The sequence below is a fragment of the Rhinolophus ferrumequinum genome, chromosome 11, assembly GCF_004115265.2.
Source record: "Rhinolophus ferrumequinum isolate MPI-CBG mRhiFer1 chromosome 11, mRhiFer1_v1.p, whole genome shotgun sequence".
In the NCBI taxonomy this organism is placed as follows: Eukaryota; Metazoa; Chordata; class Mammalia; order Chiroptera; family Rhinolophidae; genus Rhinolophus; species Rhinolophus ferrumequinum.
This window is the reverse complement of record NC_046294.1, coordinates 14046410-14059119: the sequence shown is the minus strand read 5'-3', so window position 1 is coordinate 14059119 and position 12710 is coordinate 14046410. Positions and strand designations below refer to the sequence as shown.

Here is a 12710-nt window from a genome sequence, read left to right as displayed (position 1 = left end):
AGAATCTCCTTCATTTCCTCACCCTTCATCTTTGTTCTCTGGCTTTGGTGTGAGGGTGCAGTCAGTCGCACCCAGTTGGCTGCTGTTCCCAGCACTGAATTCTTTGAAGCCGGCTGTTGCAGCCAAGGATTCCCTACCCTGTTCTTTCCCTCTTGCCCTGATTTAAAAAACAGTTCTGGAAATTCTCGTCTGGCATGGAGATTGATGAGAAGGAACTCTGTGGTTTGCAAGCTGTTTTTCTAGATACATGGGACCAAAAAGGACCTTTAAGAGCTTTAAATTATCATTTCTCAAAAACCCAATATTGATGGATTTTACATGAACAAATTATACAAAGTAGGCTCTGCCATCACCACTATCATTTAAAAGTATTTTAGTGCCGAGAGGCTGTACAAATGAGAGGAGACTGTAACCAGAGAGCATTTATCACAACCGCCATCACTTGTAGGAGGAATGTAAGGATGTATTAGCTGATTGAAACTTCAGGAAAGATGTGTAACAAAATGTACAGAGATTAATGGGTAGTCCACAAAAATGTTTACCAGATGACCAATATCTTTTAAAATATGAACAAACAAATGAATTTAACCGTGTTATAATAACAATGGGTCTGATGAAAAAAGAATTGGTAGTCTGAAAAATGTATAATTCCAGTGTTCAAAACCTTATTTGTCATGCTAATTGGCCAATAATGCCTTGGAAGCATGTATCTACTTCTAAAATAAAATTAAATTCAAAAAGCAATGATGGACAAGGAAGTGATAAAATTCTAAGCAGACACTTAAAATCTCCATTTATTGTCTCAGTTGCAGAGCAGCATGATAGTATAATACCATCTGTATAAAATTATATATTTTTATGTCAGTATAGGTTTATATGCATACAAATATGTTTGTAAAGAGGTTTACCAAACGGTTCTTAGTGGTTTTTCGCTCATTGCTGGGATTTTACTTTTTTCTTCACACTGTTCTATATTGTTTGAGTTTTTAAATAATGACCATGTAACATTTTTAGAATCACATTAAAATAAAGCTAGTTTTATTTGGATTTTTTTTTTTTTTTTTTTTTTGAGAATCTGCTATGTGCCCAAAGTGGTACTAGGAGTTCTGAGATAAAGAAAAGAAGGCTGTTGGGGGTGGCGGGTTAACTCAATTGGTTAGAGCATGGTGCTGATAACACCAAGGTTGCCAGTTCGATCCCCACGTGGGCCACTGTGAGCTGCGCCCTCCTTCAAAACAAAACAAAACAAAGAAAAGAAGGCTGTGGCCTGGCCACAATCTAGTTGGGAAGACAGTTAGAGGGTGGTATAGTGTAAAGTTTAATCAGGTGTCAAAATATGTCATTCAAAGAAGTGCTGCAGGCCACCAGGAAGAGGAGAGGTCAGCGGAAGCTGTCATTGAAGAGAGGAAGCCCCTGTTGGATCTTGAAAAATGGGCAGAATTTGACTAGGAGGAAGGAAGAGGGCGTTTTAGACAACTTGAGCACTGAAGTAATAATAGTAATAACAGTGTTTGAACAGATAGCAAGGAAACCAGCTTATCTATAATAATAAGCAAATATGATTTGTGGTAGAGAAATTTGCTTCATTGCCAAGTTTATTCTGTAAGATATCTTTGATATATTGCAAACTATGTTTTAGTATACTTGAGCATTTTAAAAAGCAGATCCTAGGAAAATGAATATAATTATTCTATGTCACTCTAAAGTGATATAAAACTGCTATAAACATTTCGTTATTTTAGTATATTGAAGAAGGAAGACTTCAGTACATGTGCTACAGAGCCTGTCGTCTGTATCCATAAGGTTGTTCTCAATTCAGCCTGGTGGCTTTTTGTGTAATCTTTTAATTTGTGATTAATATGTTCCTTTATTCTGCTATAAAAAATCAAAAAGTGGGTCATGAAGGATGGGAGCCAAAATAAAATAAAATAAAATAAAATAAAATAAAATAAAATAAAATAAAATAAAATAAAAAGTGCTCACTTCAGCAACACATATACTAAAGACAAAGATTGAGACTTTTCAAACAATGGAGTCAGGATTCACTTTCATTACTTACTTGGTTAACATGACTGCACTAAATTTGTAGTATACATCCTAAATACTGTAGCTGTAGCCATATAAACTATACTTATTATGCAAAAAAGCCTTCCTGAGAACCATATTTGAACTTTTAAATATAAAATGTCAGCCATAAAGCTTTCCTTTTTGAATTCATGTATTTATTAAGTGCTTTCAGTGTTCAAAGCACTGTGCTAGGGGATGAAAGGTGTGCAGAGAACTCATTCATTTATCTTTTCATTCAGTAATATTTGTTGCGTGTGTTCTCTATGCCAGGTATATTTTAGGTGCTGGAACTGAAAGGATAAAGAAGATACAGTTCTCTTTTTAAGAAGCTTATAGTCTAGTTGGAGAGAAAATGGACATGTAAATAAACAGTTACAGAGCACTGTATAGAAAGTATCAGGTCAAATATGCATGTTTTTTGCTCTCTTTATAGAACACACTAAAATTATAATATGGTGGGGGGAATATAATGCCAAAAGGACAAAGAGAACAAGAGAAGACAGTAAACAATAGGTGTCAACCAAAATTTAGAAGGTGGACAGCAGATGGATAAGTAGGAATTGACTTAGCAGAGAAAGCTGATAATTAACCATGTACAAAAGAGAAAGGTGTCTGTTTTTGCCAGATGTCTTGAAGGGTTCAAGAATTGGAGGGGTCAGGTACTCTGAAATCAAGGTTGAAAGGAGAGCTGAAAACAGGAAGATTTTTTTTTAGTCTTTATAAGGAACAGATATATCCCCAAATCCTCTCCCCTACATCAAGCTACCCTTCTTCATCAGTAGATTGGAGAAACTAAACTGGACGAACTCTTGACTCAAGAATACCAGGCTCAGAGCAGAAGAGAGATGATCTAGTGAAAACAGGAGATTAAGCTAATGTCTATGTGCTAAATGTTGACACTTCCTTCCTTCCCCTTCCCTTGCTTAGCTCTCACAATGCTGGTTTCCAAATGGATACCCTTCCTGGCACAAGTCTGGAATATTTGCTAGAGAAACTGAAGTAGCCCTAGAAAAAGTCCCTACAAATGTGATATTTAGGAATTCTACAGTGAAATGACTAGATCTTGACCTATTGATTCTACAGTGAAGCTCAATGTCAACAAGCTCCATCCATTCAGATAACCAGCTTTTTGGTAATCTCACAATAAACATGAATGGACATGTTTTAACATGATAGCCAGGAGCCAAGCCAAAACAAACAGGTAGAGAAGGGGAGAACTCAGAAGAAGCAGAGGCAATCTAAGGAGCATAAGAAAACTTTAAGAAAGCCATCATATCATATCATAATATCCTCGGGAAAAAAGAGAAGATATTGGATCAATTAAATGAGTAGCTTGCTGTAAAAAGAGAACAGGAAAGAGTTCTTGGATATTAAAAATATAATAGCAGAGATTAAAAATTCAATATAAGGGCTGAAAAGTAGAGTTGAGAAATTACCCAGAAGAGACAGAAATAGAAAATAAGGGGAAAAAAATACAAGAAAATTAGAGGCCCAGTCCAGGAGTATAACATCTGAAAAATTGGACTTCCAGAAAGAGAGAATAGAAGAATTATAATGCCATCAGGCTTCTCAACAGCAACACTAGAAGCTAAGAACAATAGAGCAGTGTTTTCAGAATTTTAAGGGAAAATTATTTCCAACCTAGAATTCAGTACCAAACCAAACTGTCAATCAACTATGAGAGCAAAATATAGATTTTTAGATAGGCAAGAGCGTATACATTTTAACTCCCATACAGCTTTTCTCATGAAACTACTGGATGATGTGTTTCATCAATAGGAATAAATCTAAGAAAATGAAAATATGGGATCTAGCAGGAGAGAGGTAAAGATAATTCTTAGGATGATAATGAAGGATAGTCTCAGGACAACTGTGCAGGAGAGCTAACAAGCAACCAATTCAGATTGGAGCAGCAAGACAGTAAGCTCCAGGAGGAACATCTACAAGAAAATTAACAAACAGAACTGAACTGTTAAAACTATTATGTTGGAGTACGTTCGGTTGGAGAATTAGAGATTAATACTTCAGTTGAAGAAGTAACGATTGATGAATACTTAGAAACTCTAAGCAAACCAAGCAAGAAGTAATTATCCCATGAAAAACAAAAGGTTGTATAAGAAAGAAAATGTAATCCATAGTATACCTTGTGGCTTGGCTGTGAATGATATTTACATAGTCATCAAAATGGAAATAGTGAATATTTTAAACTATAATTGATACTATATTTATATTGGAAAGATGGGGGATGGATGGGTGGTGAAAAAGATGATTTGTCGTCTTCAACTCAGAAACCAAAGAGAATGTCTAAAATTTAAAAATCAAGAAATATCAGCATAAGCATATTATTTAAAAATGCAAAGTGAAAAACAGAAGACTCAGTGAGTTTGTTAAGTGGAGTTGGTTAAAACAGTCACTAGTGTAGTTTGGTTTAGAGTCAATTGATTTTGAAAAGCCAGTGAACCTCTCAAATGAACTTGTCCAGCAGGGATTCAAGCCTGACGTAGAGATTGGAAGTGGAAATATAGTCAGTGGTTAAATCATGTGAATGGATGAGATCACTGAGAATGAAGATGTAGTGAGAGAGAGGGACAAGGGCAGAACTTTGGGGAATGCTTATATTTAAAGGTAAGAGAAGGAAGGAGAGTCAGGGAAGGAACAATCAGAATGTAGGAAGAGAAGTAGCATAATATGACATTACAGAAACCAAAGGAAAGTTTCAAAGAAGGAATGGGCAACAGTATCAGTTGTCACAGTTGGAGGATTAAGAAAAGGTGTTTTGAATATGTGATTATTACAAGATCATCCATCACTTTCAAGAGAACAGTTTTAGTTGAGTGATGGAAGCAATATGGAAGGGGCTACCAAGTGAATGAATGGGTGGTAAGGAAGAGGAGATAATGAATATAGCACACTCTCCTAAGAAATTTGGCTTTGAAAAACAAAGGGAGGGAAAAGTAGCTTTAGTGAGTAGTCTATGAAAGATTTTTTAGATTAAGGGACTTCTTAAAAATGTGTTGAAAGATAGGAAGGAGATAATGGACAAGGCAAGATTAAAGATGCGTGTATAAGGTGGATAATTGATAAAGTCCCAGAGAAACTGAGACAACATGGATTCAGGAGCACAGATGAAGAGATTAATCTTAGTAAGAGAAGGGAAAGATTTCTCTGAGAGAGAGAAGCAAGAGGTGAGGATAAGTGAAGATATAGAGAAATATTGAGGTATAGCGAAAGAGAATTGAAGGATTAAAAAATCAAATGGCTTCAATCTTCTCAATAAAATGGGCTATCTGCTTAGAGTTGGAGGTTGGTGCAACGGGTTAGTTTGGAAATTTGAGAATGGAAAATGTCTGGGGCAGCTGCTATAAGGAATGTAATGCAAAGTTAAAAGGAGATGACTAAAAGGATTACCCAGTAGCCTTGAGGTTAGATAGTTCGAATTTGTAATAAAGCCAATGAAAATGGCTCTGGACTTCCTCCAAGAATGCTGCATCTCCAAAACTTGTGTTAGTTGTCATCCTGGCTATGGAGGGGTTTCCTTGGAGTGTCTTAGGAGATATCCCAGGATTCAAAAACTTTAGAACAATGCTTGCCTAAGGAGAATTAATGCTCAGGAGAACCAAAGAGCAGGTTTGCTTGTGTGATACTTCCGTCTGTAGGTCATTCAGAGGTCTTGTGGGGAGAGTCATGTGCAACAAAAAAGAAATATACTTAAGAGACTGAAGAGAAGCAAAGCACTTTGGTATCAAAAAGATCTATAGCTGCATGGATATCTAGACACAAATCTGAGAGTGGGAGAATGTTAGAGAACATCTGGATTCAGATAAAAGAAGAGTGGAAGAGAAGTGACATCATTGTGGGATTACACTGTAGACTACCTAGCCAGATGGAAAAAAGAGATAAAGCATTCTTGATGCAGATCACAAAACTGGCCTGAGTCAGGAGAGCATGGTTATAGGGATTTCAAATGTCAAGACAAGCTCCAAGTCGCATTCAGGCAAAAAGCAGTATACTTGATTAATTCTTTTTTTCCTGTTTATGTTTTTCTGATCATTAAAGAAACACTTACTTATTGTAGAAATGTAATAGTACAGAAAAGTATAATGAAGCAGGAAAACAGTTATCTATAAACCCACTACTGACCGCACTCACTGTTTAACATACTTGCTAAGTATTTCTATGGTTTTGTTTTGTTTTGACTTAAACAATAGAAATTTATTTTTTCACAATCTGGAGGCTAGAAGTCCAAATCAAGGTGTCAGCAGGTTGGGTTTCTCCTGACCCTCTCTTCTTAGTCTAATATTTTTTACACATTGTTGTTTTTTTGCATAGTAGAGAGTATGCTGAATATCTATTTGTATAACCTGTTGTTTTTTTTAACATAGGAGCTTTTTCTCATGTATATTTTTCATATTTCTTACATATATATTCATATATATTTGAAAAAATTTTAAAATTTTAAATCTTTGATTTACCTTCATTTTGTATTCATCTCTTAGAAGGAAGAAATATGAGATAGGAGTTTTAGATATAATTATGAAAATAATTTCACTATTTATTGTTTGCTACCATTATTTATACTTTTCTGAAGATACCGGTCAATACCATTAGGTAAAGGAAAGAAATAAGAGTTGTACAAATTTTTTTTTAATTTTCTTGATTTTTTAAATTATTATTTTCATTTGTACAAAACAACATAGTGATTAGACATTTACACCCCTCACAAAGTGATAACGCCCCAAGTCTACTACCCATCTGGCATCGTACATCGCTATTACAATGCCGTTGATTATATTCCCTATGCTGTGCTTTACATCCCATGACAATATATGTATTTTTAATTATAGTTGACATTCAGTATTATTCTATATTAGTTTCAGGTGTACAGCATAGTGGTTAGGCATTTGTATAATTTTATGAAGTGATCTCCCCTGATAAGTCCAGTACCCATCTGACACTATACGTAGTTTTTACACTATTATTGACTACATCCCCCATACTGTATTTCACATCCCCATCACTATATTGTAACTACCAATTTGTGCTTCCTAATCCCTTCATTTCTCATCCATCCTCCCAAGCCCTTCCCTTCCAGCAACCATCAGTTTGTTCTCTATATCTGTGAGTCTGTTTCTGTTTTGTTTATTCTGTTTTTATTTATTCTGTTCTTTAGATTCCACATATATGTGAGATAATATGGTTTTGTCTTTCTCAGTCTGACTTATTTCACTTAGCATAATACCCTCTAGGTTCATCCATATTGTTGCAAATGGTAAGATTTCATTCTTTTTTATGGCAACGTAATACTCTATTGTATATAGAGACAAAAATTTTAAAGGAGAAAGAAAAGTTACATTATTTTCAGGTAATACAATTACTTACCTGGGAAGCCCAAGCTAATCAAACTGAAAGCTATTATAAACACTAAAATTCATCAAGGTGGTTGGTCAAAATATACTAAAAATCAATAATTTATTTAAAAAATAATAAAATAATAAAAAATAATAGCCTTTATATGTTCAAATAAGAAGAAAAATCCCTTTTTATAATAGCAAAAGAAGGTAAAAAAAAAACCCTAGGAATAAATCTAACAATATTTTGCAAGAACTATATGAAAAAAGTTTTGAAACACTACTGAAGAACCCAAAAGAAGACTTAGGCATATGGAAAGGCATACTATATTCTTCGAAAGGAAGACTTAAAAATCATAAAGCTGTCAGTGCTCCCTAATTTAGCTATAATTAGCATGATCTCAGTAAAAAATACCAACAGGGCTTCATTTTGTTTGTTTGCTTATTTTATTGAGACAAGATGATTGTAAAGCTTCCACACAAAAAATTAAATTGAGTAGAATAACCAGGAATATTCTGAGAAAGAAAAGAAATAATGGAGTACTAGCTCTACCAGATACTAGAATTCTACCAATTCTACCAATAATATAGTATAGTAATAGTAATTCTACCAATAGTAATAGTAATTCTACCAATAATAGCTAACACAAAATACTTGCTATGTGCCAAGCACTCTTTAAAGCACTTTGGATCTAATAATTCATTTAATCCTCACAACAGTCCATTGAGATTAAGTTGCTCAAACACAGAGCCAATAAGTGGCAGAGGTTGAATTTATACTCAGGTGCTCTGGCTCTAGTGTACGTGCTCTTCATCACCAGGATATATAAACATTCATTATTAGCACATGAATAGATAGGTAAAAATCAATGGACCAGAATGAGAAGCCCAGAGATTGGCCCAAATATGAAAATGGAATTAAGCTATGTTGGGAGAGGGAAGGCATTTTAAATCAATGAGCACAACTGGTAGCCATCTTAAAAAAAAAAAAAAAAAAAAGTTGGACTCTTTCCTCACACATTACATCAAAATAAATTCCAGATGGATCAAAACTTTCAATGTAAAAAATGAAACCATAAACATATTCAAAAAAACCACAGGAAAATGTTTTTATAATCTCACAGAGAAAAAAGCCTTTCTAAGTATGACTGACAAAAAAAACCTGGAAGCCATAAAAGAAAAGATTGATATATTTCATTAGATGAAAAAGATGAAAAATCTGCTTGACAAAAATATCCTATGAATAGGGACAAAAGATTAACAACAAACAGGAAAATATTTGCAATTTAAAATATATCAGTTAAAAAGCTGAGTTTCTTACATGCCAAGTTCCTAAAAATCAGTAATACAAATGCTAAAAACTCAGTAGAAAATTGAGTGAAGGAAATAAATAGATTTTCATCACCTACCCACCCCCCCACCCCCCACAATCCCAGACTCTTAGCAATAATTTCCCTTCCCCCCCCACCAACCCACTCCCAGCCTTAGGCAACTACTAATGTACTTTCCGTCTATGGATTTGCCTATTCTGGACATTTCATATAGATAGAATCATACAACATGTGGGCTTCTGTATCTGGTTTCTTTCACTTAGAATAATGTTTTCAAGGTTCATCCATGGTGTAACATATATCGATATCTTATTCCTTTTTTATGGTTGGATACTATTTTACGTATGAATTTACCATATTTGGTTTATCCTCTCATCCATTGGTAGACATGTGTGTTGTTTCTACTTTTTAGTTGTTGTGAATAATACTGCTATGAACATGTACTTCTGAAAGCTCTCTTCCTAGCACTTACCATGCATATAATTATTTGCTTAAATTCTGTCTTCCTCATTAGACTGTAAGCTCCATGAGGGCATTTATCTGTCTTGCTTACCCTGTGTTCCTAGCATCTAGCCAAGTGCCTGATACAAAATATATATAAATGAATACTTACCGAATTGTATTAAAGGGAAAATAGGAGACTAGGAAAACTAACATAGTGGCAAAATTCTGAAGACAATATAAAAAGTCTTCCTTCTTAAAGTATTACATCCGAGCAAAAAGAACAGTGAGACCTAGGTGAATGGTATAATATTAATGAATGAAAGAAAGAAAACAGAGCATTCACCTCCTTTATTTTCAGTGTGTTTTTCCAGGCCCCATCAGCTCCAAGTCAAGTAGTTGATTCAGTCTAGTTGTGGAGGGCACAGCTCACACTGGCCCATGTGGGGATTGAACCGGCAACCTTGTTGTTATGAGCACCACACTCCAACCAACTGAGCTAACCGGCCTCCCCCATTCACCTCCTATTTTGATTTAGTCTTCTGAGTCAAAGAGGATGCTCTTTGGACTAGAAAAAGAGAAAATAAACACTGGTTCCAGGGAATGAAATCAGACATAGCTGAGATTGTAAGAGAACACCTAACTGCTTCAAATGAGCTCAGGTTCCTGGACTTAATTTACATTCCAGGGTACTGAGGTCTAGTAGTGGAGGAGCTGGCTGACCCTCTGCTGGCAGTCTTTGGGAAAGTGTGCTTGTCCTGGGGAAGGAACAGGGATGGGTGGGTCCGAGTTTCAGAAGACTGGAGTCAAGCAAGGAACTAATACTCAGCGGTCATTTCAGCAGACTGAAGGCTGGTGACCTTGACATTCATCTTGGGTGATAGTCTTCATCTGTTTATTAAAAAGAATAAATTGTGTAAATATTCAGAAAAGGAAGTTGTGATCACTGTAAGGCTGTCAGAGTTCACTGAAAAAAAGGGAGGCAGGGAGAAGAGGGGACAAGGAGAGAAGAGAGGAGAGGAGAGGAAAAGAGAACCAGAAAGAGCCCCGGCTCCGTGGGTAAAGAAGGCCTGATTTGAACCTCAGTTCTTTCACTTTTAAGTAAAATGACATTGGGCAAATTATTTAATCTCCATAAGCCAAATTTCCTTATTGGTAATATAGAAATAATAAAAGAACCTACTTCATAGGATAGTCCTGAGGGTTAAATTAAAGAATGCAGGTAAAGCGCTTATTTATTTATCGAAATCAGTGATGATTGTGGGGGGAGCGATAATGATGAATGATGGTAATGGTAATAATACTGAAGCAAGAGGAAATGAAAGAGTAGTGCAAACCTACTCCCTTTTTGACGGGATTACTAGACTGGTAAATTGGGAGAGAGCTGTATTTAGTATAGCTATATTTATTATATTTGTTTAGTTTAATTGGATTTCAGTAAGACCTTGACAACATCTCCGTGATATCCTTGTGAACAAGCAGAAGGAATACAGGCTGGATAATACATAACGGACTGAACAGTCATACCTAAATGTGCTAATTAATAGGTTCATGTCATCTGGAAGTATAATTCTGGACTATGTTCTTAGCCAATCTTGTTTTCCCTAATTCATTCTTTGCATGGGAGCATTGATAGCAAGCTAATCAAAGTTGGGAGAGAAAGCTAATAAGCTGGCTGAAAGAAACAGGACCTGCAAAGAGATAGTATAATATAGTGCAACAAATACGGGTGTGGTGACAAATACCAGTCTACCACTGCTAGCTGTGTGGCCTTGAGGAAATTATTTAACCACCTGAGCCTTTGTCTCCTCATTTGCATGGAAATAATACCAATTATTCCATGGTGGTTATGAGAATAAAAGAGATAATATATGTATATTAGTTATTAAGTTACCCCCGAAACTTGGAAGTCTAAAACAGGAAACATTTTGTATTTCACAGTTTCTGAGGGTCAGGAATCTGAGAGCAGCTTACTTGGGTGGTTCTGGCTCAAGATCCCCTATAAGGTTGAAATCAACATTTGGGATGGGGCTGCAGTCATCTGAAAGCTGGAATAGGAGGGGAAGATCTGCTCCTAAGCTCACTCATTGTTGGCAGAAGGCCTCAGCTCTTCACCACATGTTCCTCGTGATGTGGTAGTGGCTTCCCCAGAAAAGTGATCTCAGAGAGAAAGAGGAGAGAGAGAGAGAGAGAGAGAGCAGGAAGCCACGGTGCCTTTTATGACCTAGTCTCTAAAGTCACACATTGTCACTTTCATTATTCTATTCATTAGAAGTCAATCACTAAGTTTAAGCATACTCAAGGGAAGGGAATGTGGGAGCTTCATACTCTTGAAGGGAGGGGAGTATTGTAGAAACCACTGCAACACAAAAAGTACTCAGTACAGTGCTTAGCACACAGTAGGTACTCTATAAATGGCAGTTGTTATTGTGCTGTTATTAATATACACCTAATACACCTGGTCCTTACAATAAAGCTGTTGAGGGTAGGACTGGAAAAACTCATGGTTTTTCAAATTCCTGGAAAATACGGAGAAAGAAGCGCCACATATCACTATATTCATTATATCTGTTTTGTAAACTAAAATCAATGGACTATTTTTGTACTGCATATATTGCATCAAGAGCAGTACTAATAAAAATGCATTTCAGTAACATTCAACAGGCAGATCTGAAATGTATAGTCAACCTGTAAATACCAGTGACATGGATAATTGAATAACAGTTAATCCAAAACTTGATTTTGTTTGGTTTTGTTAAGAGTTTTATATGTAAATACATATGGGTCTTGCTCATCTGAGAATTCATCGAATTTTAACTGTGTGATATACCAACTTGTCTGAGTGTCCTGCTCTCCTTTCCATTTAAAAATGGGCCACAGCTAAGAGTGACAGAGAGGCCCTGGTCTACAGCAAAGATAAGAAGACTTGCTAGTTCACGCACCTTCCCTGAGGGCACAGAGTAATTTGTGGGGGTGGGGGAGTAAATCAACAAACAAAAAGTATTATATCAACAAAGAGCTCAATTAAGCAGGAGAGTTGTTGTTGACAGTAAAAGTTTAGAAGCAAGAATTAATGTGGCTAAGTCCCTGGGTAATCTGGATTTCCTCTGTTTGTATATACATTTGTATACATCTGGGTACATAATGTCCATCATTAGCCTCAAGGATTGTCCTATGTTCACTGTAAACAAAAACATAAGAACCTGGAACCCCAGGTGGACAGTGTAATTTATTGGGCCACTTTGGTAAGATAAGATCATTAAATTGAAGATACTGTCACACCTTAAACTGGTTAATTTACTAGTGTTTTGATTTGCATTAAACATTAGACAGATCCCTAGGCTAGTGTCTGACTCGGTTGAACTCTCCTTACTATCTCACCAACATAGCAGTCAAACCTCTAAGATTCTCAGAACATAATCACCAATTTGAAAAGTAAGTAAAATCAAATATATGGTGATGGAAGAACTGACTCTGGGTGGTGAGCACACAATGTATTGTAGATGATGTATTATAGAATTGT

At 35.8% G+C, this 12710-nt stretch overlaps 1 protein-coding gene across 5 annotated transcripts in view; it reads left to right on the top strand.

Annotated features, from left to right (window-relative positions):
* CSTPP1 (centriolar satellite-associated tubulin polyglutamylase complex regulator 1) overlaps positions 1-12710 on the top strand; it is a 159134-nt gene that overhangs the window by 82649 nt on the left and 63775 nt on the right. The window lies entirely within an intron of this gene.